This window comes from Puma concolor, chromosome D1, assembly GCF_028749965.1.
Source record: "Puma concolor isolate L17-30 chromosome D1, mPumCon1.1.hap2, whole genome shotgun sequence".
NCBI classification, from domain to species: Eukaryota; Metazoa; Chordata; class Mammalia; order Carnivora; family Felidae; genus Puma; species Puma concolor.
In genome coordinates, this window is record NC_141676.1 from 45,473,109 (window position 1) to 45,498,674 (window position 25,566).

The window sequence follows — 25,566 nt, forward strand, 5'->3', positions numbered from 1 at the left end:
TTGCATTTGATCCCTACAACGGACTGTGAGGGCATGAGTATTATCATCATCCCTGTTTTATAGAGGAGGACCCTGATGATCAGAGTGTTAAAGTGACTTTCCAAGTTCCTAGAACCTGTAAGTGGCAAAGAGAGGCTGACAATTTAAATCCCAGCTCCGCAATTTGCCAGCTGTGTGACCGTGGGCACTTTACTTACCCTCTCTGAGCCAAAGTTTTCCCATCTGTAAGTGGAGATAATAAGGCAAGCTCATAGGGCTGTTATAGGCATTAAGCATCTTCCCCGGAAGCTAGCAGATGGTGCCTAATAAATGTTCATCTCTTCCCTCTACCCTTCTTTCAGTTCTAATGTTAGAGGCTGAGACGGAACAAACACTAACTCTGATATTCAGAATAATAGGAGAGAAAACTTACAGGCTCTAATTAGATCTTAAAAACATTTCAACAATGGTGTCATATTAACCAGACGTTGTGTCTGCTAGCAATAAATGGTTCAAGTGGGATTTTGTGCAGTAAAGGGTCTATGCCTCTAATTGCACAGAAAGTTGTGTTCCATGAACACTGCTAAGCAAAAGAGGGGGAAAAAATAGCTCTTCTTCAGTTCCTTTTGCAAAGGAACACTGAGACAATCTAATTAGCATGCCTGGTGTCTCCAAAATTGAATTCAACCTAAGAGTATGCTATTAAAGGCTCCCACATTAGACAGGAAAGTAATTTGAAATGACTGAGCTATCTGCACAAACACCTTAATGTTACTCTAATGGGCCCAGAAAAAGGATGACATCAAATACAGTTAAAAGGAATTTAAGTTTAATTGCTGCCTAATAAAATTATTAGTACATTTTCCTAACCATAAAGCCATTTCACAGTCATGGATAAGATTTTGCAGTTTGATAAATGATCAGGCATAGCTCACTGCCATAGGTCCCTGTTTATTTTGTTGTATTCCCCCCATGCACAAACATTAGCTCAGATGCTAATTGCTGCTGGTCTCTCCACATCTGGGCTCATTTGGGGATGTGGCTCTTGCCAAGAGGAACCAAAGGACACAAAGTTTGCCGCCCGCTTGGCATCTGGAATGACACCTTCGTGCTGGAAACTGGAGTCTCTTCTACTCTTCAGGAGACAGAATCCCTTCTAAGGGCGCTGGACTGTGTTGACCTGAAAGGATCACTACTAGTCTATATGATGTCTTTGTGCAAAGTAGAAAAGGGAACCCCCTGGGGATGGTCAAATTAGAAGAAAAGAGTCCCTCAAGCCGGGGGCACTCAGCTTCAGAAACAGAAAGGAGACAGGATTTCAGCTTCTATCTGTGTTCTTTAGCTGGGTGCCTTTGTGCAGTGCACAAAGCATGCAACCATGTATCGTAGTTCAGAAAAACGAGGTCCCTGTCATTGGAGGCATGACAGGAGGTAGGGTGACTACCTGCTAGGAATGTGATGGAGTGGTTTCTAGCACTGGATGAGAACTTGGTCTGAGTGATGGGTATTTAGAGATTTCACCTACTGGCTGATAAACAGGAGTGTTGATCTTGTGTAAAAGATGAAGTGGTCAGGATTAGAACTTTGGCTTCTGAGTCTGGAAGCCTGTCCCATTTAGTCTTGCTGGGTTGTCTTCTATAGCTCCCTATGGGAAGATTTTCACTTGAAAGTGGGTAAGGTTTGGGGGTGCCTGAGCAGCTCAGTCGGTTGAGCATCTGACTCTTGATTTTGGCTCGGTTCACGATCCCAGGGTCATGGAATCAAGCCCCGCATCGGGCTCCAGGCTGAGTGTGGAGCCTGCTTAGGATTTTCTCCCTCTCTCCCTCTGCCCCTCTCCCCCACACACGCACTCTCTCTCTAAACTAAATTAAAAAAAAGAGAAAGTGAGTAAGCTTCCCTCATGCATACCTATTCAAATGTGATTTTAAACGATTCCTGAACTTGGGAAGTGAATGAATAACTATCAGAAACAATAGTGTATGGAAATAAGGAGCCTAAGGGACAAACAGCAAGGTGTATAGAAGAGAGTTTAATGTGTTGAGACTCCTCTCCATTTCCAAGACTTAGGAATTCCAGTACGGGAGTCACAGCAGGGCACAGGTGTTCCTAGACCTTCCCAGAGACTCACAGACACCATTTTTAGAAAATAAACCACCATTTTTTTGGCTTTCATGGTCTGCCCTGGGATGGAACCACCACATTTCCTGGCACCCCTGGACAGTTCTAATTTTATCCTGTTCAGTATACTATTGTCTTTCTATTCGAAAGCAAGTAGGTTTTAAAAATGCATAAATCTAAATTGTATTTCATTTAAAATAATCTTTTGGGGGGTTATCATTATAAAGAAATCTACAAATGAAGGGGAAAATCCTTTGTCAGACAAGAAGTATCATTTTAGCAAATACAACAGGAGTCAAGAGAGGGGCGAGAGCTAACACATACTGGACATACCCTGTAACCAAGCAGGTTTTGTAAATCTTCTCACTGTAGAGATTAGAAACTGAAGCCCAGTTAACTGGGGTCACACAGCTTCTACGTGGAAGAGGTAGGTTTTGATCCCAGGGCTGTGTGACCACAAGGCCCTTAGACCTTTTTCCATTCCACACTTATTTCCAGAAACAATCACTCATTTTCCAATCTGCTCTCATTTTCTCCATCCTGCCAAACCCCTTGAGGTCTTAATTCCTGCTAGGTTTTCTACTCAACTTTCCATAAAACTTTTATAGGGGAGAAAGTTACAGTTTACTGGCTGGAAAGGTGGTGGGAGGAAATGGACAGACCTTGCCTGCTGCCTGACTTCCTGCCATCAGGCAGTGGAATCTGCATGGTCACAAAGGGCTCCCAGCTGTTTAACGCTGAGCTCCAAAAAGACCAAACCACTATGCAAGTGGAAATGACACATATTTCATCTCTTTGTAGTAGGAAAGCCATCTGGTATAGCTTTCTTCTCCATGTGCTAGTGGCCTTTCCACTCAACTGTGTAGGGAATCTAATTGAGAATTTTCTCCTATCTGAAATCAGTCTTTGGAATGAAACCATTTTTCTTCCGGAGCCTGTGTTTATAGGAGGGAGCAGAGGGGGCATAACCCCTGTAATTTTTAGCCAATAGCTACCTAGTGACAGCACGGGGCCATGCTTGGTTCTAACAACTGGTGCCTTGTGCAGGGCAGGGGACAAACTGAACCCATGAAAGTTCATCATCTGGCTTCTATCTAAAGGAAGATGCATCCATCCATTCATTCGTTCAAAATATTAATTGAGCCCTGCTGTGTACCAGGTACTAGAGGAGAAAACCAAGAAATCGAAGAAAATCAAGATATGTGTCCTTTCTGCTTTAGAGGAGTTCACGTGGTTGTGGGGGTGGGGAGGCAAGTGTGAACACCTCATTTGTTCATTCTCTCCACAGCCAGCAGTTACTTGTGTCAGCACCTGGAGTTACAAAGATAGAGAAGACACAGTCCCTATCCTCAGGGACCTCTCAGTCTGTTTGGGGAGACAGACCATAATCACAGTAGAGTGTAGTAAATGTCAGGTCAGAGGCAAAACCAGGGTGCTATGGGAGCACAGCAGAGGAGCACCTATAGCAGGTGCTCAGGGAAGACTTCTTAGAAGAGGTGATGTGTTAGGATCCGAAGGACTTAGCGGGGTAAAACGAATAGGGGGATGGGCATTGTATGTAGAAGGAACTGCAAAAGGCACGGATGAGGCTGAGGCTGAGGCTGGGAAAGAGCATGAAACATCTGGAAGCCCAATATCACTGAAGCAAAGGGTGGTAGCGTTTGTGTAGCAAATAGGGAGGGGGTGACGTAGATGAAGGTCGAGAGGAAGGCAGGGCGAGATGACAGACGGTTTTGTTTTATGTATTACCTTGACTAATGTAAGTTTGTCTTGGAATTCCTAAGGAACCAGTGAGAGATTTGAAGGAGGGGATGTAGGGTGACCAGCTCAACCTGCTTTGCCCAGCACTGTCCTGATTTTAAAACTCAAAGTTCCACATCCTGGGAATCCCTTCAGTCCTGGGACAACTGGGATGGTTGACCACTCTAGAGGGGAGGGACAGTAGAGATCACTATGGAAGCTTCATGGACTTGCAAAGGAGGGGGTAAGATGAGAGGCGTGTGGATCTAAAGAGACTATTGCATCAATGCAGAAACCATGTGTGAATCAAGGCAGTTAGCAGTGAGGTCCAACAGGAGGGAATGGACTTGCAACAACAGGCTACTAAGTTTAATCACCTTTTACTTGGGTCGGGGTAGGAGGAAAGGACAGAGAAAATCTGAATCCCTATTTTCTGACTTGCTGATCAGTTAGCATCATAAAGGAGATTTTAAAACGCTACTGTTGGCGGTGTACAAAAGGCAAGTAAAGTATAACCTATCACGCCCCTTCTATGACCAGGCGTTATCCTGAGTGCTTCATACAAAGTATCTCACTTAATATTTATAACAACTATGACTTAGGAGAATGTTCATTCTCCTCTAGTGTACATATGAGGAAACCGGGGCTCAGAGAGCTAAGTAACTTGCACAAGGTCACAGAGCACTGACAGTCCTGGTCAGATATATCTCATCTAAGGTCTTCTGCGCTTCCTGTTCCCACTCCTACACCACCCCCACGGCAGGGCAGAGGAAGTGGCGACTGAGCTGGGCTTTGCTGGAAGATGATATTTGTCCAAATGGAAAAAAGGAGACAAAAGAGATCAGCATGTGCCAGGACCCAAGGGCATGAATGAGTATGGAAAACCCCTAGAATGTCTCTAGCTCTGTCTCAGTGAAACAACAAATAAATACATACGCATGTCAGGGTTAATTATTCTTCAACCTTTTTATGCAGAACATCTGCAAGGATGGTCAGATGCTGTCTCATATCTCGACCCACTCAATGCATTTTAATTGCCCAAGCAAGATAAATAAAAATAAACTGAATGCTGCTTTCTTCGTGGCTTCCAGTCCGCTTGCAAATCCCAGTGACTTGCCACTATTTCCCAATACGGAGCTGGCTGAGTTGTGGTGCAATGAAAAAGGAGATCTGTGTCAGTGAGACCACTGCACCCTGGATTTTATTTTCCTTTCAGGAGGTCTTTTGTTTCAGGACAATGAGCAGGGGTGAAAGTGCTACTCTCTTGTAGATGTAATTAAAATGGAAGCGCTTCCCTCTTCCTCAGTGATTCAAGTCATTGAAATTAATCATCATTGGGCCAGTCCACAGGCTGCCGTGGTCTCTATAGGAAATGCATCTCGGGGTGTTTGCTGCAGCAGCTGCAATTAAAATCTATTGAGCAATGGGATGAAATGAACCAGACACTTGCCACAATAGCACAGGCACCGGATAATTGAGGGACATGTAATTAACGGATAACTTCAAATGGGGTCGGGGGGCATCGTATAGATTGACACTCTCATGCTTTTTTACAGGAACCATCTGATGGCAAAAAATTACTTTACTTAGTCTAGCCATGATTTATTTAGGCACTTATTGTGTATGATTTCAAGTGTATGAGGGTTCAGTCTCGGAAATACCTACTCTCATCTCCTTGTAGGGTATGTAACAATTGAACAAGGGAACAAAAGGAATTTTAAAAAGTGGGGTAATTTTATTTGTTTTCCCACCTGTGGGGTGGGGTTGGGAATTGGTCACAAGATGAGACCAAGTTTGTGTGGGGTTCTGTAATGTTTCTGACTTCTCAACCCTCATTTAATTGAAGAATTTTTTTTTAACATTTATGTAGTTTTGAGAGACAGAGCATGACTGGGGGAAGGGCAGAGAGAGAAGGAGACAGAATCTGAAGCAGGCTCCGGGTTCTTAGCTGTCAGCACAGAGCCCCATGTGGGGCTCAAACCCACGAACTGTGAGATCGTGACCTGAGCTGAAGTCAGACACTTAACCGACTGAGCCACCCAGGCACCCCTAATCGAAGAATTTTGTATAGGATAGTTATCAGTGAGAACAAATGCCTCTTCCTTAGTCACTTGAGACCAAAGTACCCATGTGTGTTTAGGACAGTGCAGTGAGGAGAAAGAAAGAGAATCTTTGATCTAAATATACCTCACAAGACAATTACCATGAAAGGGAATAAGAAACAAGTATCTCAATCTCTGAAATACTTTTGGAATTCTTACCTATGTTGGTTAGGAATAGATTTGACTGCATATAACTAACAAACTCAAATATGATAGCTTAAAACAAGAATAAAAGTTTATTTGTCTCTTATGTAAAAATTCTGTCCCCTGTTGTCCAGGGGACAACAATGGGCATGTGCACTCCTATTATGTCCTCTTCTAGGCAATTATACACATTATTTTTCTTACATCTCATTGGTCAGAAACTTAGTATCACCGCCAAACCTAACTCAAGGGAAGCTGGGGAAATGTAGTCTTTATTCTGGGTAGCCATGTATCCAGCTAACGCTTGGTATTCTGAGATTAAAAGGACGGGGCCTTAGACACTGAGGTACACATTAGGTTACATCATAGTGGCAGCTTAAGCTTCTGTGTGGGATTTCTCTGAGTTTCTTCCATTTCAGTGTAGCCAGTAAGTCTTTCCTGAGTGACAGTTATTTAGAGGAACAAATCTATTTCCAGAGCTAATGGTTAATGGTGGCTGAAGTTGGGTCTCTCTTGCCCTGTCCACTCAACCCCGCGGGTTCCAGGTAAAATACAGACATTTTATAAGAGTTTTTCCAGAAACCATGATACTTAGTGACTAAACAGTGACCATTAGGTAATGCTCAGAGAAATCATCACTGCTATTGCATGTGTCAGGTAGAATTCCCAGAAAATACTTTCCAGTCTGAAGTGCTTTAGAGTATAAGCCCCCCTGTAAACAAGGGGGTATCTGTGCTGGGATAAAGAGCCTTTATGGATGTGGAGGTAACAAGGACTGTTGCTAAATGGAGGTAGCAAATTGGGGCGCCCCTTTCTCAGGACTAAATATGGAGGACAACAACCCAAGGGTGCATTTGGTTCTCATCACAGCAAGAGCAATGAAAAATCATAGCCCAGGAACCAGAATTCAAATATGTTGTAAGTTTCTGGACACTTCGTCATTTTTCTGCATGTATTTTTCTCTTACTCTGTGTCTCCATAGTGATGACAGTCAAGTCCTTAAATCACAAAGAGCTCACAAAGATGTCTCCAGAATCAGTGAGGAAAAAGAGAGCTTTGGATGCCGGAACCCTGCACTTTGCCAGGCTTGGAAGGGGGAGAATCTGGAGGATGAGAGAGAGGGAGGTTATCAACCCCTGAGGGGAAAGAAAGTGGGCTGAGTTTATGGATGCTGACTGGAGCGAAAAAGGGAAAATGGCAGCATGGGGAGCTGGCCCCAGCCTGAGAAGCAGAAAGGACCCATTACCACCTCCCAAGTTCTGCGACAAGGGATGCAGGTTAGTGTATGGAAAAGATGTGGGTTCTGGATTCTGATGGCCTGGATTTTAATTCTGCATTTGCCATTCCCAGCTAAGCCTTGGGCAACTCATTTCACTCCTCTGCGTCTCAATTGCCTCAGGTATAAAATGAGGAGAATAGTAGTACAGCTTAAGAGGGTTATGAAGATTCAGTGTGGTTATTTATGCAAAGTGTTTGGCGGTCTGGCACTCGATAACACACAAACCATTCGGTGTTATTGTTATTGAATTGAGGCAATATTACAGATTGGTGATGGAGCTAATTTCAGTCATTCTGAAATCACGTTAGTGAACAAATATGAAGGGTAAGACGCGTGGTGGCAAGGAAGGTAACTTGCAATCGACAAGAGTCAACCCAAGCCTGAGCAAAATGCACTGCACCCATTGCCAGCACTGTAGAAGCTTTCCTTTTTTTTTTTTTTTTAAATTTTTAAAAATTGTTTTAATGTTTATTTTTGAGAGAGAGAGAGAGAGAGTCAGAGCACAAGCAGGGGAGGGGCAGAGAGAGAGAGAGAAGGAAACACAGAATCCGAAACAGGCTCTAGGCTCTGAGCTGTCAGCACAGAGCCAGACTCAGGGCTTGAACTCATGAACTGTGAGATCATGACCTGAGCCAAAGTCGGACGCTTATCCAACTGAGCCACCCAGGGCCCTCTGTAGAAGCTTTCTTGACTAACCACCACTTCACCTCCTTGCAGGACTCATCAGCGCCTGTCATTCGCTCCTCTGTAAATGCTGACGGAGTCCACTGCATGCTGAACGCTTCAGCTGTGTGTCACTCTTGGCCACAGCCGCACTGCATGTTTACCAAGTGGTGTTACATCTCCAAATCTGCTTCCAGTTATTCTTATACTGTATTTACATAATTTAGTTGATTTTTTGAAATTGGTGAGAAATGAGTGAAAAAAGGAAGGCGTCCTTTTATGACTGCTTTGAAGGAACTCAAGAAAGGCAAGTTGCTCAAAATATTGGATGATTAGGGGAGAACAAGATAACTGTCAAAGACTGGGAGAAGTTGTAAGCATCAAGGGCTCTGGACTCAGATTGCTTTACAAGTATTTTAAGTATTAGATCCACTTTTGAGAACCCTACACTGGAAATCAGCAATGATGAATTTTTTTGAGTGATTTATATTTGTGATGGAAAGTATACTTACGTTAAGTTAAAATACTTGACATAACTTTCGAATTCCCTGCTTTAGCACATTCTTGTTTAGATTACAGTAATCGACTACTGCTCCCAACCGAGCTAGACCAGAGGGCATCTACCAAAGTAGACATTCCTACGTGTGCACTGACTGGTGCTCAATATATAGCCAACATAGCTTATTTTGTATTTTCAGCAAAATCTGTATTACCTTAATATAATTCCTGTTCAAAGATACCAAGAAATTCTTTAATAATGCCTCATTCATAGCTAATTCTCAACATTGAGAAAAAGTGGCATTCATTTCATAACATCTTAGAAGAATCAGAGTCCTACTAGTTGACTACTGTAAAATATCATTTATTTTAATCCATAGAAGTCTTTTTAAAAATGTTTGTTTGTTTGTTTATTTAGAGTGCAGGTGGGGGAGGGGCAGAGAGAGAGGGAGACAGAGAATCCCAAGCAGGCTCCGAACTGTCAGTGCAGAGCCTGACACAGGGCTCGAACCCACCAAGTACCAGATCATGACCTGAACTGAAATCAAGAGTCAGACGCTTAACTGACTGAGCCATCCTGTTCCCCCAAGCCCATAGATAAGTTTTAAAAAGTTTTCCTTAACAGTTTGAATATTTGGAAGAGTCGATCCAATTTTCTTAGCACTTATGATGACATATTTATCAGGTCTGCCACTCGTATGCAATGGAAATCCATAAAACAGAAAGCAAAGCTCCGAGACAGGTAATTTGAGTTCAAACTCAAAGGAGCAGGTGGTTCCTTCCCGGTGGGGTTATGTGAGTGGAAGCCGGACACAGAAAAATAATGTTTTGACCAGCAGGAAAGAGACTTCAATGCAGAGGAAACCTTATGGATCAAAGTACTAAAGCATTATAAGCCATTTCCCCAGTGCAGAATTTTGCCAAGTTACTCCCATTGAAAGAAGTCACGCCTGGTGTAATACTGTATCTTCCAATATCAATTAGGAATGAAAAAAAATAGCGAATGTAACTTACACAACAAATATAACTTAAAGGGGAGTTTTGAACAACTGTAGTTAGAAAGACATTGAGATCTCCACACTTAGCACATTAGTACTGATCCAAGGGAGTGGGACTGGGTTGAAGACAAAGGATCAGAACGATGTCAGAGACACAGCTATATGTTGGAGACAGAAAACCCACATACTTAGAGAAGATATTCTAGTTTTACCTCCAGCAATGGTGAACTAACTTGTATCGGACCAACAACCTGCCAAGAACAACTAGAAAATATCGATGAAACAAAACAAAACAACTCAGTTTAAAGCACTGGAGAGCTCTCAATGCAGCCAGGAGTTGAGGGCCAAGATCCTGGAGAGAAGGGAGATGCATAGAAGTGAGTCAGATATCCCAAGCTGCTTTTTCCCTTTAGACACTGGCTTTTCCATCAGCCATATGAAGCTAAGAGGCTGAGAAGCTGAGCATAGCTTTTGGCAAGACTGGGGAGAAAAAATTATTTGAGCCAAGATCCTGAAGAGAAAAGAAGGACAGAGAAATGAGCCCAACATTTGGCACTGCTTTTCCTTCTGAGGCAGTTGCTGATTTGTAAGAGCCACAGGAGAGAAAGTTTGCAAATCTGAGTAGAAATTAGTAGCTAAGAGACTGAACAGAGCTTTCAGCAGCCTCATGTTTTAAGAAGATTAAAATTGTAAGTCAGAAGCCATAAGGAAGAGGGACACTGGTAAGCACCCCAGACTTTCCATGAGAACCCCTGAAGAGATGCATCCTTGGAGTAAGGGTAAACCGTAAATAAAACAGGTCTCACAAAGATTGAAATTCGGCATCAAAACAGCCCAATCCACGATTTGATTGAAGTGATCTACCCTACACTAACTGCCTGCTAAACGTGGAAGCAAATCTTTGGTGAAGGAAGATAATGTCATCCAGAGCCTCTATAATTTTTCATAGACAATGTCTGGCATTCAATAAAAAATCATCAGATATATCAGGATACTGGAACCAAGAGAAAAAGATAACAGAAAGAGATCATCCATAGATGATCTAGATATTGTAGTTACCAACCCAGATTTAAACAAAAACTGTGATTAGCATGTTCAAAGAAACAGAAATCAAAATGGAACATTTCAGCAACAAATTGGAATTTGTAAAAAGGAATCAAATGGCAATTCTAGAACCGATAAATATGATAACCAGGATTAAGAACTCACAGGTTTGGGGCACCTGGGTGGCTCAGTCAGTTAAGTGTCCGACTTTGGCTCAGGTCATGATCTCACAGCTCGTGAGTTCGAGCCCCGCGTAGGGCTCTGTGCTGACAGCTCAGAGCCTGCAGCCTGCTTCAGATTCTGTGTCTCCTTCTCTCTCTGCCCCTCCCCTGCTCACATTCTGTCTTTATTTCTCTCTCTCTCTCTCTATCAAAAATAAATAAACATTTAAAAAAATGTAAAAGAACTCACAGGTTTAACAGTAGTTTGAGACCAGTAGAAGATAGGGTTAGGAAATATCCAGACTAAAATACGGAGGGGAAAAATGATGGAGAATAAAAAAAAAAAAAAACAAAAACCATTCAAAACATATGGGAAATGATAGCAAAATTTAACTTATGTGTCACTGGAGTCCCAGAAGGAGAGGAGAGAGAAAATTGGAGTCAAACCAGTCTTTGAAGCAATAATGGGCAGAATTTTCCAAAACTGACAAAAGATATGAAGCCGGGGATTCAAGACGTGCTACAACCACTCCCTGTCCAAAGGATAAGTGAATACAAACAAAACCACACCTAAGCATAGATTAAAATTTCTGAAAAGCAGAGACAAAGACAAAAGCTTAAAAGCAGCTGGAGAAAAAGAGCGGCTCTTCAAAAGAGCAACAGTCAGACTGACATGTGACTTCACAACAAAATGATGGAAGCCAAAGGCAGAAGAATCATGTCTTTAAAATACTGAAAGATAATACTTGCCAACTTACTTATTAAAAACTAACCTTCAAACATGAAGGCCCGGTAAAGATATTTTGAGACAGACAGAAACAGAAGTTTTGCTTTCAGATTCTCACCAAAGACAATGCTAAAGGTGTTCTTCGGGTAGAAGGAAATAATCTTGGAAGGGAAGTGGAAATGCAAAAAGGAAGGAAGGATCAATATAGGGGTAATGCCAAATGAATATTGACTGTAAAATCAATACGAATAATGCCTCGTAGGGTTAAATATATATAAAATTTTATTATTTGGTATTATTAAGGTGGCAGTGGGGTGCAGGGAATTAAAATGTCCTAAGATCCTGGCATTGTCCCAGAAGAAGCAAAAGTATATTCCATTCCAAGTATATTAGACTCCAGTAACTCAACGATGCATGTTGTAAAAGAACACAAAACCTCTGTGGAGGTTGGAATAAGAAAATAAAGCCCTAACCCAGGCCAAATATGTACCCTACAGCAAACACTGCCACTGTCTTAGGCTCCAATTGGGAGGGCTTTGGAGTTGATCTCTGACCCACTTCTTTGTGGTTAGGTTTGTACATTATTTGTATTTGATATATGTATTTGCTTAAGTTTAAGGTCACTAGTCTGCATGTAGATCATGCAAAGGGGTGAGTTTTCAATAATTAGCAGGTCCATTTGAGAAAGATAACTCTTTGGGTGTTGGTATAGAGGAAATCCTCATCTTGGAAGACCCAACCATATTTGCAGTCATGATCCCATATTATTAGGCAGGTAAGCACACTTTTTATGTTTTCATTGATTGATCTTCTTGAATATATTCTGCAGGGAATTCATTATACTAAAGAATAAATTAATTTTTCCCCAGGAAACACATATATGTATCTGTCAGTGCTTATTGGTTAAATATATGCATCTATGAAATCCTATGACATATTTAGTCTCTACACCATATTACTGACAAGCCAATAGTCTCCCCTTCCCTCCCCTCCCCCCCCAAAAAAATCCCAATAAGAATCTGATATGTGTCTATGCATTCAAAGGCTAAAAACATTCCAGGCCCCCCAATACTGTCCCAGAGAGCTGCTCTCAGGAGCTGTAGTTTCCAATGAGCAGGCTGCCCATAACATGCATGAATCAATGCCCTTTGGAACAGCATTGGCTTGCTAGTTAATAGACTTTTGATTTTCTTTACCCATTGATTAATGAAGCCATAATTTTGCTTTTGAATAGAAAGATAAATTAAGAATTACTGTAACTGGAGCCTACTGGGAAATAGGGTGTCATTTGGCGAACTGATGGTAGCTATGGAGACAAAGGAGGTTGAATGACTGCCTTTGCTAAAGCAAGCTTCCTGTCAGGGATCTGAGGGGTAAAGTGTTCCACTTAATTCAACAGACACTTATCAGTGTGTTATGAGCCAGCCACATGTCAAGCCCTGCTGGGGAGAGGGAGGGGTGGGTCCAGGGCACAGCCCTTCTCAGATGGACTCCTACGTTATGTCCTTTCTTCCAGAGGCAGACACAGACACCTACGATACAAGACAGAAAATGGGCCAAACTGGGACTCAAGATGCTCTGGAAGACCTGGGGAGGAGGATACAACATGCATTTGTAAGGACAAGGAAAGGCATCATGGCAGGGTGGGATGCGGGAAGCTGGGTGCAATTCTGATATAGATGAGAGTGAAATCTCTTTTAAGGATGGAGAGGCAACATGAAGAAACCTAAAGAGCCAGTGAGAAGGAAAGAGCTCAGAGTCCGGTGCTCCTGATTATTAGCTGTGTGACCTTGGGTTAGAAAAGTTACCTAACTTTCCTGGGCCTTGTTCTTCTCCTCTGGAAAATGAAGTGAATAATGGACCACCTTCCAGGCTTGCTGTGAAGACGCACTCAGATAGGTAAGTCTGTAAGGAATCTACCATAGTGCCTGCATTCAAAGGAATGCTAGAAGCCCCTTCCTTGAATGGGAAGACTTTGAGAGAATCATTGGCCTTCCTCCCTTTGGCCTTCCAGAAGCAAAAGCAGTGTACTGCTTTTTGGGTTTTCTGCCTGTCTGAACTCTGATTACTTGAGCTCTTTCGAGGTAAGATCTGTGTCTATGCACTTGTGATTGCCTTCCTGCTTACGTGAGAGCATGGCCCACAACAGGGGTACAGAAAACCTTTGGGGGATAAATAAGTGAATGAAATGTTCCATCGCCTACCACTCTCCCATCACTTAGTTTCACAGAGATATTTCACACCTCCATACAGCCTGGCGTGCCCTCCCCTTTTGCCTACTGGCAAACTCTTCATCCTTCAAAATTCAGCTCATGGCTTTGTGAGGTCCTTAATTCAAGACGGAATTGGTCAGAACTGATACTTTCTCCTTAGTGCCCCCACGTACCCTTCCACAAAACTCTACCATAACACGTAGTTCATCAGCTTGTGATTGCTTGCTTTACCCTTTGCTACCCCAGCCCTCCAAGCCACGTCTCGCAAGCCTCATTGGCTCCATGGTGTGAATGAGGCATGTTCTCATGTGAGGAGGGAACCTGAGGAGACAGCAGAACATCTCTCCATGAGGCGGGGCTCCTGTTTCCTCTTTGGTTTGTTTGCTTCTAGATTTCTATCCTAAGGAAAAATTGCTATGTTTATATAGTTACAGAACAATTGGGAGTCTGACTTATGGCTTTATAATTTCTGTAGCTAATTTTATATAGTAGGAAGTTTCTCAGACAATTTAATTTCTTTCCTTCCCTGAGACAAAGATTTTAAATGGTTGCATGGAGGTAAAGAGTGCATTATAACCCAGGGGGATGACGTGATATGACTCCCACACTAGGTCTTAACTTACTTCTGCGCTTTTAGGACCTAGCACGGGGTCTCGTTCAGTGCTCTGCACACAATAGATGCCAATAATTATGTTGAATGAATGAATGCCCTGGTCTCTGGTTATGTGCCTGCCCAGAAACCCTCAATGGCGCCCCATTCCTACTAGCCTACATGTAATCTCCACAGCCTGGTATTCAATTTTGTTCACGAGATGATTCCAACCTCTAATTTCAGAGAAAGCCTTTACAGACCTGTTTTCTACTGCCTTATGCCATGCATCCCTCACTGCAAGCAAGCTGGACTACTGGGTGGATGGCTCTTGGTTCTACGACTGGATGAACTTGTTTGTCTGGGAATACCAGGCTTAGCTTCAGGAGAGCTCCAGTATGAGAGAGCCCAAGAGAACTGCATGGCCAGGAAGGACCCTCACAGATGCTCTGATCAGAGGTGGGAGATGAATATTGGCATTCTCCAGCAGACCTGAAGACCAGATGCAGTGGCGGCGAGGGTTATGGCCCTTGGGACAGCCACCTCATTCAGCCAAAGGACATGTACTGGCTACATTCCTAGCACACTCAGTTCATGAGCTCATCCTCACACAGAAAAGGTGACAATAAAAACTGCTATCCTGATGGTCCAGGAAGAGCAAGACAAGAAAGGGACTCATGCTTTTTTTTGAGCATCAAACTATTGAGTTTAATGCTATTCATGAAATTGCCATCTCCTGAAGCAGGGAAGGTCCTGCTCTGTGCTCCCAGTGTCTTCTGTACTTGACTTTCCCGGCCCACGTCACACTGTGTTGTAATCACCTGTTTCCATGTAGGTCTTTCTCAAGAGACCATGAGCCTCTTAAGGACATGGGATTTCCCAAATATGGTATTTGACACATGAATGAATGAATGAATGAATGAATGAATGAAGTTGACGCAAGGTGCATACACCTTTTTTAAAATCACTAGATGGAAAATATTCATTGGAAAGTCTAGTCTAAAGTGTCTCAGAAACAGAGTTCTGAATGAATACATACAATAGTATGAAATTTTCAGGGCTGTCCTTACCTCCTTTCTTTCAGCAGAGAGAGGAGAAAGCACCAGAATGGAATTCAGGAGTCCTGGGATACAGATCTGTGCTTCCAGTAGTATTTGGGCATCATGTGTATTCTTCTTATCTCAGTTTTCTCATTTAAGAAAAAACCTATGGACTGCAATGACTTCAGGCCACCATCTGTAAGCATCTATGGTATCCCAGACCCTGACTCAGGTACTGGGGGTAAGGAAATGACTCAAATATGGTCCTTGCCTCTAGAAAATGCTTCTCAACTCTGTAGTGAAAGACCAGCTTGTTATTGTTTTTAAACGATGTGATCTGTTGCAGACAGTATTTTGGTAAAATTAAAATGTCATAGTAAAAAAAAAAGTAAAAGCGTACAAAATCCAAGTTCTGATTTTTTAATTACTCGATTCATTAGACATTGTTAAATTGCTATTTTTAAGTGCTTATTCTTAACTTCTGGACTTAGCGCATCATGGACTGGTAGCAAATTGTCCCCACCGCTCCACAGACCACACTTTGTGTAATGCTGACTTAGCTCGTGCTCTTATGAGACAGGCTTGCACAGGCCCCTGCAGGGCCCGTGAATGTGGGACAATCCACTGATAAGCAGTGGATTTAATACTCTTCTGCAGAGTATTAAACCTTTACAGCGCAGAGAACTACCGCCTGGTAGTTTTGAAGGTGAAGAGGGGGTGGCTGTGATCGCTTCTGGAGCCTTGAGAAAGTTCTGGTTGGTCCCGTCTGACCCTTTAAGACATCAGGCCATCCCATGCAGTGTAGCTGCCAACATACCTGAATAGGCTTTGGGCACATTTCAGCTTTTTCCGTGCCATCTGGGCTTCCGTGGGCTTCCTGTTGGCGGCCTCACTCCTCAGACCTAAGTCCAGGCACCGACTTTGACATTTCCTCCTTTGCTATGATTTATACCCTTTCTCTGAGTAAACCGCTCTGGATTATAAATCTGTACCTCTGACCAGTCCAGTCCCCGGGAACCTAGTGTGGGTTTTCAGCGCACACTGGCACCACGTTGGCAAGTCTAGACAAGCTCTGTTGATCACCAGGACGGAACAATCCACCAAGACCGCACAATATGCTTCCTTATATGGTGTCTTTGAAAGGTTCCTAAGCTTGGGTGTTTGGCTTATTTCCTTTTTATTTCAACTATAAGAATAATCACTTTTTAAAATAGATATTGCAAAAATATGGTACAATATTCAAAAGCACCTTGAGAATACGATGGAAGGTCCCTCTCTTACTCCTATCCCACAATCTCAGCCCCTCCCCCCACCCGTAATACAACCTCTATTCATGTTCCTATCCACCCTTCAGGAGATGCAAGCATACATCCCTAAAAGGATAACACACACACACACACACACACACAGAGCACACTATAAATACCCTGCTGTACTTTCTTTTTTAACGAAACGATTTGTCTTGGCAGTGTTTAATTTCAAATTCTCATTTTTATTTAACTGGTCCCCTATTAATGGATATGTAAATTTTTTCACTTTTTCTGTTACAGTGTTCAGTAGATGGCACATTCCCATGTGCGAGTGTATCGGCATATGTAAATGTCTGGGTATGAACTCCGGAGTCAGAGAAACGTACTCTCTCTGCAAGGCTGTACCGATCGTTACTGCTACAATCAGCTAGGAAAGTGTATGTTTTCCTATACCTCTCTCCACAGGGGGTTCTCAAAAGTCTCATAGATCAAAAATTGCAGCTCTGTGGAATGAATTGGCATTTGCATAATTGTAAATGAGCTTGAGCATCTTCTAAAATATCTAAAAGCCATTGAATTTCCATGTGTTTTGATAATTTTTCCTATTGCTTTATTGATTTTTTAAAAAGCAACCCATAAGAACTCTGTATATATTAAAGAAATCAGCCCTCTGTTTATTATATGGGATACAAATCTCCCCCCCCCCCACTTTGTCCTTTACCTTTAAAATTTTGAAGTCTCTTTGATAATTAAAAAGTTTTTTTAGTTTACTTTATCAGTCTTTTCTTTTAGGCCATCTGTGTTTTGTGACATGCTTGGAGAGGACTTTGCTCTAGAGTCTAAAAAGGATTTCTCTCATATTTTCTTCTAATGCTTTTATGTCCGCGTTTTTTATTTTACTTATTTATTTTCTTCTACTTATTTTTAAAGTTTATTTATTTATTTTGCGAGAGAGAAAGACAGAGCAAGCACACAGGTGGGGAGGGGCAATATTCAGAGAAGGAGAGACAGAATCTCAAGCAGGCTCTGAGCCATCAGTGCCTCAGGAACTGTGAGATCATGACCTCAGCTGAGATCCAGAGTCAGATGCGAAACCAAATAAGCCACCCAGGTGCCCCTATTTAGATTTTATTTTTAAGTAATCTCTACACCCAATATGGGGCTTGAGCCCACAACCCCAAGATCAAGAGTCGTACTCTCTACTGACTGAGCCAGGCAGGCACCCTTATGTCTTCATGTTTAAATATTTAAATCTCTGCTATATCTGGAGTTTATTTTGTTTAAGGGATTGAATTATGGAGCAAACTGCTCCCCCCACCCCCCACCCCCCGACCGTGGCTTCCAGATGTGCCATTACCATTTATTAAATAATCCATCTTTCCCCAACTGGTAGGAAATTGTACTTTTCTCATAAACTTCTTTTCAAATGAATTTGGTTTTATTTCTGCACTTTCTATTAGATTCTATTGATCGGTTTATTCATGCTCTAGTTTCACACAGTTTTATTTAATGTGGTTTTATAATGTAGTTTTATTTTTATTTATTTATTTTTATTTGAGTATAGTTGACACACATTTTATTGGTTTCAGGTGTACAACTTAGTGACTCAACATCACTATACATTATGCTGTGCTCACCACAAGCATAGCTACCGTCTGTCACCATACATTGTTATTACATTGACTATATCCCTTATGCTGTGCCTTTTATTCCTGTGACTTATTTATTCCATAGCTGGAAGCCTGTATCTCCCACTCCCCTTCACCCATTTTCCTCATTCCCCCAACCCCTTGCTTTCTGGAAACTATCAGTTTGTTCTCTGTATTTATAGTTCTGATTCTGCCTTTTGTTTGTTTATTCATCTGTTTTGGTTTTATTCCACATAGAAGTGAAATCATATGGAATTTGTCTTTCTCTGTCTAACTTATTTCACTTAGCATAATACCCTCTAGTTCCATCCACGTTGTCACAAATGGCACAATCTCATCCTTTTTATGGCTGAGTAATACTCTTCTGTGTGTGTGTGTGTGTGTGTGTGTGTGTGTGTGTGTGTGTGTAACATCTTCCATATCCATTCATCTATCAGCGGACACTTGGGTTGCTCCCATATCTTGACTATTGCAAGTAATGTTGCAATAAACATAGTGGTACATATATCTTTTCAAATTAGTGTTTTCATTTTCTTTGGGTAAATAGCCAGTAGTGGAATTATTGGATCATATGGTATTTCTATTTTTGATTTTTTGAGGAGCTTCCATATTGTTCTCCACAGTGATGATACAAATTTACATTCTCACCAACACTGTACAAGGGTTGCTTTTTCTCCACATCCTCACCAACATTTTCTATTTCTGTATTTTTGATACTAGCCATTCTGACAGGTATAAGGTGCTATCTCATTGTGGTTTTGATCTGCATTTCCCTGATGATTAGTGATGCTGAACATGTTTTCATGCGTCTGTGGCCATCTGTATTTCCTTTTTGGAAAAATGTCCATTCAGGCCCTCTGCCCATTTTTAAAACCAAATTATTTGTGGGTTTTTTTTTGGTGTTGAGTTGTATAAATTCTTTATATATTTTGTGTATTAACCCTTTACTGGATATAGCATTTGCAAATATATGATTTGGCTAGTCTTCTCTCCCCCTCTCTCTCCAATCATTATTATCTTCCTGATATTTTCCGGCTTTCTTGACTAGTTAATTTTTCATTTCCATAAAATCAGCCTGGATAATTTAAAAAAAATATTTGAGTTTCTAGGGGAGCATATTAAATTTACAGGTTAAATTTAGAGTATTGGCCTTTCTGCAATATTCAGTTTCATATCAAAGTTTTCTTTGTTTACTTAAATAACATTTGTTTAAAAAGGTAACATGTATATGTATAATGGTACAAAGGGGTATATGATTAAATGTGAATACAACTTCCAGTTCTGGTCCCTACTCTCCCATTTTGCTTTAGAGACAGTGAGTTTCTGGTGTATGTTCATAGAGGTATTCTATGCACTGAAAATGCTATATGTGCATATAATAATTTGATTCTGACTTAGATGGCAGCAAGCTAGAGACACTGTCCTGCTTTTCCCCACCTAACAATATATACTGGGGAACATTCTATATCAGTACATATACACTTGCCTCTTCCCTTTAATAGATGCATGGTTTTGAACTATGTAAACACAGCCAGAATTTTTTTCTTTAACACAGCCAGAATTTTTAGTATGTCCCCTACTGATAAAAGATTGCTTCTTTCCACCTCTTATTTTTATAAACAATGCTGTAATGAGTATCCTTCCCCACACAGCTTTGTGTGAGAATATTTCTGAAAGCCTAACTCCTAGATATAGATTTACTATGTTGAGTCATAAAGAAAATATACACACAACAATGTGAATGCACTCAACACTGCTGAACCGAACGCTTAAAAAATGATCAAGGTGGTGAATATTATGTGTGGTTTTCTTTGCCACAGTAAGAAAAAAGAAAAAGTACAATTTTGATAGATCCTTACCAAACTGCCCTTTAAATATCAAGGCAGCTTATTAATTATACCCCATTTAAATTTGCCTTCTGTTTACCATATTTTGGCTCAGTGGTTGTAAAAATAGATTTTTTTCCTGAGCTAAATCATCTATAAGTTTTGAATAAAGTTGCCCCCCATTTCTCTCATACAGAAATTTTTGGAAAAATTCCAGGGATCAGCGATGCTCTGCTATAAAACTGCGCAGGCTGGGAATTGCTGCTAGGAGGCAGCTTTGCTTCCTTCCAGCGAAAGCAGCCGCACCACTTTTATTAAAGAACAGGCTTTGCTGAATCACTGTGGCTCCCTGTCCTACTGCGATTTGGGTTTGTTTGAAGACTCAACTGAAAGCAAACAAGAGGTTTCGTATGACTGAAATCACACCTTTCAAGTGATGTCCTAATTTCCGTATCAGGGGTCTGTGACTGAGAACGTTTATTTAACTCCTTTCCCCATCTCCACTCTCAGAATCACCTTATTGCTATCAACCGCATGCCCACTTGGACACATTCCATGGGGTTAAGCCTTGAATGGATGGGAAGGACAAAGGACGTATGAGTACAGATATTAATGTAAACCAAATAAAACTGGGCACCCCTGGGGGCTCTGGGCAGATGGGTGACATACCTAAAAGAAGAATCTACCCAATCTGACTCCAAGAAGCGTGAAAAGCACCACAGGTCTTTACTGAATGTTTCCTGAGGACGCAGCAGAGGGTAAATTACCTCACACAGTGTTCTGCAAAGGGCTTACTCCCTTTTGATGGCTCTTCTTGTAGAAATTAAATTCATGAAACATCTCCTCTGGATTTTTCCTTCTTTCCCTGATTTCCCCTCCAAAATGGCAGCTGCTCAAATATGTCTCTTCTCACTCCTTAACGTTCTAATACCGTCTCAGCTTCCTGACCTTCCTTCTTCCCTCACTTCTTTACATGGTCTTCATCCTCTAGCACCTTCTCTGTAGCACGGTTTACCTCTTCCAATTGCATTCCCACCCAATAAAACCAAAGCATCTTAGAAGGTGGGAGGAAGGGAGGATGATAAATCCTTCAACTTAATTTTTTGTCCCCATGATAAAAGTAATAATGGGCTTATTCTTTGATGGGCACTGCATGTGTATTATTGCGTATACTGTTTCCTAACCAACATATGCAGTTCGCGTTCTCACTAGCGCCATTTTGCAAATGAAGACTCTAAGACTCAGTGAAGGTTAGGCGACCTACTCAAGGTCAAAGACCTTCGGAAGCCACATTAAAACTTACCTACTTGCCTTGTACTGTTTTCATGGTTTTTAAGTAACAATGCAAGGCAGCAGGTGGCAAGGGCAACTTATGATCATGACAGTGTTCTCCATCCCCATATCCTTTCTCTAATCTCTCTTTTTCCTAATCGTCATCCGTGGGTCTAGTGATGCCCCCTGCTTCCACCTCAGTGGCTGAACCAATCTCTAGACCCAGCATCTTCTTGCCCAATTGGCTTAGCTCTACATCCCAGGGTTCTGTTAATCTCTCTTCTCCTTCATGCTGTCTCTGTTCTCTCTAGTGCTCCCCCTTGGGCTCCTACAGGCCCGACATGCTGCCCTGAATTCTGGTCTTTTGGTTGAGGTTCTGCAATCTGTTCTAATTCTTGCCAATCCACTGCTGCCTTGAAATGTCCATCAATTTACCTTCTACTTTCCATTCCTTTTTTTTTTTTAGTATAAACTGCCCTACCCACAGCTCCTATGTGGAGTAACGAGCTGTGTGGTTCTTTACATGGAGGTAGCCACTGATTAGACTAAGGGTAGATATCTGATACAGGGGTGCCTGTGCACTGACTGTCCAGTGATCAATCTGTCTTCCTAGTGTTTCAGCTAAGAGTCACCAAAAAGGCTCAGTTGGCTATGGGAAGCCAAGGAAGAGAGTTATATAGCCACCCTTTGGAGCCATGTGCAACATTAGCAAGCAGGGACAGTAGGTCTATTGAGGACGGAGGAGAGATTCACATAGAAGAACATAGAAAAGGGGAACCTGGGTGGCTCAGTTGGTCAAGCATCTGACTCTTGATTTTTGGCTCAGGTCATGATGTCATGGTTGTGAGAGCGAGCCCTGTGTTAGGCTCCATGCTGGGCACGGAGGCTCTTTAAGATTCTTTTTCTCCCTCTGCCCCTCCTCAACTCATGCGCATGCACATGTGTGCTCTCTCTCACTCTCAAAAAAAAAAAAAAAAACTCTAGAAAAAACTATGTGACTTTGGGGGACTGTGGGGTTGTGGGAGAGAAAAGTGACAATTTGTCTCAGCTTGATGCCTTCCAGGCATAGCTCTCCTGAGGCTTTTTCACTCAGTATTAACTTGTGTTCTCCTAAGTTCTATTTTGTCCCTACATAAAGTTTCCTTTGTTCTTCAGTTAGTTTGAGTAGGTTCCTGTTACATATAATTAAGAAGCTTCATTAGACCATCTCCTTCCTCAGGTTGGGAGCCTTGTCTGCCCTCTGGCTGTGTCCTGATGCATACTAGAAGATCTCTTGGTTTTGATTGCCTCTAGACCTTGTTCTGGAGGTGGCATTGAACTAGCTCCTGCGGACATCCAGATAAGGTTGCTCAAAGGAAGGGGAAGAGTCTGAGGACAGGAATAGAGTTGGAATGGGTATGGAGTTTTGTTGTTGCAGTTTCTTTTTGATGTGAGGGTGTGGTTATTGTCCTCAAATTGCCCCTCAGCTTTGGGACAGAGGGTTAGGGCATATGGGGAGATGGCATTGTCACGCAGGGGAGGAGAAGCAGGCAGAGGCAGAGCCTGGGGGGTGGCAAAGGAGTCGTGTCCTCACTCTGTGGGCATTCTCAGGCTGAGGAGTGACATGGTGAACTTGAACAATTTGAGTCACCAGCTTTTCTGGTTCCTGCAGAGGCTTTTCCATCTGAGGACAAACCCCTGATTTACTGATGAGGAAATGGAGACCCAGCCATGAAAACATGGCAGAGATCAGTAGCATTTAGGGAGTGCTTTCTACAGGAAAGGCTCCGCTCCAAGCACTTCATGCATATCAGTACACTTAGCCCCCACAGTAACCCTCTGAAGTTGGCACTCTTACCATCCTCATCTCATGGAAGAGGGAACCAAGGCACAGAGGGGTTAAGCAGCTTGCCAAAGTCACACAGTAAGTGATGGAGCCAGGAATGAATGCAGGCAATGTTGATTCGGAGCCAATGCTTTCAGTTATTATACGGTACTACTTCTCCCGTGTACTGAAGATCAATGGAGCTTTATTGTCACAAACAAAAGCTGGTAATGAGTGTGTGTGGGTGTGCGAGTGACTTTCTCAACCAGATGAGGCAGCAGGTCACAATCCATGGAAAACATAAGAAAGAAGGCAATGGGTTTTTTTTTTTTTTGCATTTTTTTTAACGTTTATTTATTGAGACAGAGAGAGACAGAGCATGAACGGGGGAGGGGCAGAGAGAGAGGGAGACACAGAATAGGAAGCAGGCTCCAGGCTCCGAGCCATCAGCCCAGAGCCCGAGGCAGGGCTCGAACTCACGGACCGCGAGATCGTGACCTGAGTCGAAGTTGGACGCTTAACCAACTGAGCCACCCGGGCGCCCCAAGAAGGCAATGGTTTTAATTAGAGAAAAGTGATCAAAAAGTTTAGAAAATCAAAAATCAGGAAAAACAAATGTTTGGTAGACTATGATTTAAATGCTTTAAAAGGAGATGAGAAAAGAAAATTCTCAAGCCCTTTAGGCCAGTACCCAGAGTCTTATACACTATTTTAACTTTAAAGAAAAAGAACACCTGCTTGTTTATTGATTCTTGTGTCACAGGTGGGGTGACAATCCTGCTGGCTGGCTTAAGTAATCTTCCAAGGCAGGGCCCCCTGAAATGAAATAATCAATGCCTGTTTTAGGGCCCACCATTATCCAACCTCTTAGGGTCAGGGAAGCCTTGAAGCTAGAGATATATGTAAAAGCGGGAATGGTTTTTTTCTAGGGCATTTTCCATGAGTGAGTAACCATTCAAAGCTCATGGTTTTATGCAAGAAATATACGTGACTCACTTGTCAGTTAATTCAGATATTTGTTGAGCACCTACTATGTGTGAGATACTGTGTTAGGGGCTGGAGATATTAAGTGGACATCAAACACAAAACACTGAGCTGACACAAGAGCTCAACTTTCTCCCTTCTGCTTCAAACACATAAAAACGTTAGACAGGGTGGGGTACTTGGGTGGCTCAGTTGGTTGAGTGTCTGACTTCGGCTCAGGTCGTGATCTCATGGCTTGAGAGTTCAAGCCCCATGTCAGGCTCTGTGCTGACAGCTCAGAGCCTGGAGCCTGCTTCAGATTCTGTCTCCATCTCTCTCTTTGCCCATCCCCTGCTCACGCACTCTTTCTTTCAAATATAAATAAACATTAATTTTTTTTTATTTTTTTTTTTTAATTTTTTTTTTCAACGTTTTTTATTTATTTTTGGGACAGAGAGAGAGACAGAGCATGAACGGGGGAGGGGCAGAGAGAGGGAGACACAGAATCGGAAACAGGCTCCAGGCTCTGAGCCATCCGCCCAGAGCCTGACGCGGGGCTCGAACCCACGGACCGCGAGATCGTGACCTGGCTGAAGTCGGACGCTTAACCGACTGCGCCACCCAGGCGCCCCATTAATTTTTTTTTTAAATGTTAGATGGAGCACCTGGCTGGCTCAGTTGGTTGCACGTCCAACTTCCGCTCAGGTTATGATCTTGTGGTTTGAGTTCAAGCCCCACATCAGGCTTGTTGCTGCTGTCAGCATGGAGCCCGCTTCAGATCCTCTGTCTCCCTCTCTCTCTTCCCCTCCCCTGCTTGTGCATTCTCTCTCAAACACAAGTAAAACATTGGAAAAAAGTTGGACAAAATGTAATGGATAAATTTTTAAAAATACATAACGGAAAACTTAGAAAAATTTGGAAACATTTCCTGGATGCCAGAAATGGGGAGGAAGGTCTAACCTAGAAGAGTGAACAGGAGCTGGTATGTGATGGCCTACTGGGGCCATGGACTGGGATGTGGGCCCCAGGGGCAGAGGGGGAGGTTTTAAGGCCACGTGGGGAGAAAAGGGAAAGTATTGAGCAGGTTTTAGATGACAAGTGGGCAGATAACAAGCTGCATCATTTGTACATGAGGCTACTACGACCAAAAGCACAGATCTGAACTTTACATTTTAGTGAGGGAGAGACACCAAACAAGGACTTACAGTCAATGTGATGGGGGTGACGACAGGGGAGGTACAGGGTGCTGTGCAAGCACCTGGCAAGGTCACCCATTTTGTACAGAATTAGGGAAGGCTTCCAGGAAGAAACAAGCTGAGCCTGGAAGGATAATTAGGAGTTCACTGGGTGAAGGGGGGCTGGAAGCTGTTCCAGGCTGAGGGAAGATTCAGATGCTAGAGGGGCATGGCTCTTTGGGGAGCGTAAAAGAGGCTCTGGATGAGCAAAGCTTAGAGCGGAAGCAAGAAATAAGATGGACAGGTGAGACAAGCCTGGATCAGGAAGGGTC

General features: G+C 42.5%; 1 protein-coding gene across 4 annotated transcripts in view; it reads right to left on the bottom strand.

Annotated features, from left to right (window-relative positions):
* The window catches only part of SPON1 (spondin 1), a 261,347-nt gene that overhangs the window by 83,579 nt on the left and 152,202 nt on the right, over window positions 1-25,566 (bottom strand). The gene's annotated exons all lie outside the window — the stretch shown is intronic.